The sequence below is a fragment of the Bufo gargarizans genome, chromosome 6 (genome assembly GCF_014858855.1).
Source record: "Bufo gargarizans isolate SCDJY-AF-19 chromosome 6, ASM1485885v1, whole genome shotgun sequence".
In the NCBI taxonomy this organism is placed as follows: domain Eukaryota; kingdom Metazoa; phylum Chordata; class Amphibia; order Anura; family Bufonidae; genus Bufo; species Bufo gargarizans.
Genome location: NC_058085.1, coordinates 291286551 through 291289269, shown reverse-complemented (window position 1 = coordinate 291289269; position 2719 = coordinate 291286551).

Genomic DNA, 2719 nt, shown 5'->3' with positions numbered 1-2719 from the left:
GACTGTATGACTTTGTTTCTTCTTTATGCTGTAACTTCTCTCTTTGTAGTCTGTCTCTTAATTATGCCAGGGAACTCTCCTCCTGGCTCCTGAGGCTCTAAGCTGAAGGTGCTCTGGCTGGCTTGGCTTGGCCTGGGCATGTCCAGCAGAGATGTATCCAGCACACTCTCCTTCCCCTAGCAGGGGGTAAGCTAGACTAACTAAAACTGATCCCCACCCTTTCTGCAGGAAGTGGGACTCCGCAGAGGGGAGTTAGAATGAAATGGAAAGCTCCATTCGACCTAACTATAGCTCTGCCATATTTGCTGCCACCTGCTGGTGAACATAACAGTTGCAAAACATTAGAAATGCACAGTGTATAGGACCTGAAATAAATGCATAGATTACATGATATTAGCATACACAGATAGAAGCAGGGTGTAAGAGTGGTAATGCTACTCTGGGGCGTTACACTTGCACTGCCCAGGCTTCCATCATCAATCCAGAAGTCACCAAATTGAGCTGATCCAACTCTCCAGAGTAATATTTCTCAAGAATAAAACTGCATAGAACTAAGATTTGTAAGTAATAGTTTTTCTTTCTATTTATTATCTTCCTAGAAATGACACCAAAGAAGATGTCTTTGTCCACCCCAAGTTGAGGGGCCACTTTTGTAATGGTGGCGGTACCCAGGTGTAGGAATGGCCAAGTGGAATAGGGTGGCCTAGAATGTTCCTTTATGTTGTTATGAGTGAATGTCACGGTGATCCTACCTGGATACAGTTAGACCCCAGGCTTTGGCTCCGAAGCAGACAAATAGGGGTAAATAATTGAGGGACAAAATAATAACTTGAGTTCAGACCTTAAGATGCAGTTGAATAGGGGCTTTACTTTGTACTGACAGGCTGAAAAACATTAGAAATAGGAATGCACAGTGTATAGGACCTGAAATAAATATGACATATTAGCCCATTAGAGATAATAGTGGGGTGAAGAAGTGGTAGTGCCACTCTGGGGCTTTACAAGCACAATAGTGTTGCAGGCAGCAGTTTATAGAAGAGGAGGAGCTTGATATATACTTGAATAATGAAAGACGAGGGCGGCACTCACCGGAACTTGCAGAGTGGTTTCTTTATTCCAACGTGATGAAAGGTAGGGAGCAGACTTACATACATATGTGCATCAGCAGGACAAGGCGATGGCCATTTCGCACCTAAGTGCTTCGTCAAAGATGTATTCTGCTATCTTTGGCAGTCTTATGGCGGTAAATCAAGCACCAGTGCACATGCTTAACCTGCCACTCTGTTCATATTGGGGACCCTGATTGGTACTGGGCCCCCATTCTCATGAATGGTGGGGGTCCCAGCAGTAGGAGATGCCCTCCCACCTTGACACTGATTTTTATCAAAACTTGAGTGAGTGGTATGTAAATGCAAAATTTGGTGCAAATTAGCCCAAAAAGTCACAAGTCCTATAAGCGGCTTTTTACAGCAAGAATTCTGAAGAACTTTATTAATTATTTTTTTGTTACAGACCGTGAATGTGGAACCACTCTGTCAACCAACAGATTTATCTTTAAGCTAAACCTAAGGGCATTATCCCCTGTTTTTCACACTTTAACCCCTGTACAGGGATCAGGACTTTGCTGCAGGGGAACCACCAGACCACTACTTCCTGGACTACCTCCTTGAGTTGTGTGATTGACCGCTAACCTATAGGTGTCAGAGATGCCAATGCAGAGCACAGAGGGACAAGACAAAAATCGTAGTCTGGAACAGTCCAAAATAAGGACAGTAAAAGCAATATGGTAAAGAGTCCGAGGTCAGGGCAAGCAGAGAGGGGTCAATACGAAGGTCTGGCAGGGGAGGATTGAAATCCATTAAACAGGCAAAATCATTCAATGGGTAGAAAACAGAATATAGCACACTTTTGCAGGAACTTGGCAAGCTAAGGAACCTATTGCTCAGGTATCCTCCCACATGGGAAAGGCTCTAAAGTACTCCAGTGTTGCTAGCTATTGGCTGGTGAAGATTAGGGTGTGCAAGTGCTGTCCCTTTAAGAGACAGAGGCAGTGTGCGCGCTCTATAGGCAGGGTTGGAGAGACAGAGTGCGCCCTATGGACAGCCTGCATGGAGAGACAGAGCAGATATTACCGCTAAAGCTGCCAGGAAGAAGGCAGCGGGAGGCACGCTGCTGGGTGAAGTAAGTGTAACAGTTTTATTTGATACATGGAGTCATGAATTAGAACTGTTTAGTTCAAAACGCGTAGACTGCGAATTACACTAATGGAGGTTGTATCACTGTACGAATTTTTATCACCGCAATAAAGGAACCGACGACTCAAAACTTATTTTTGGAGTGCTGGATTGCTTTTCTCCTTTATCCTTGTTCCAAGAGGTCTTACCATGGTTTCCTATGCACCCAAGGACTGCAATACATGTGGCAGGTGAGCTGGTTTACCCTGCAAGTCTAACAGTTTTATTTGCTCAAAACCAGAAATCCCCTTAAAGTCAGTACTTATGACTCGTCATTCAAAAGAGCAAGTGACTGCTAGCTTACTTTTCTTTTATCTGATCCGCTAAGTAATGGCAATTGCAACCTAGGACACCATTCTACCAAAATAAATCATTCTAGTCATATTGCAGATGAGTAATCAGGCGGTATGTCCCTTTAAGAAATAATAGATGAGTAGGAGTGGACATTCCCCACCATATAAAAGACACTTGAGGGCCATATTTAG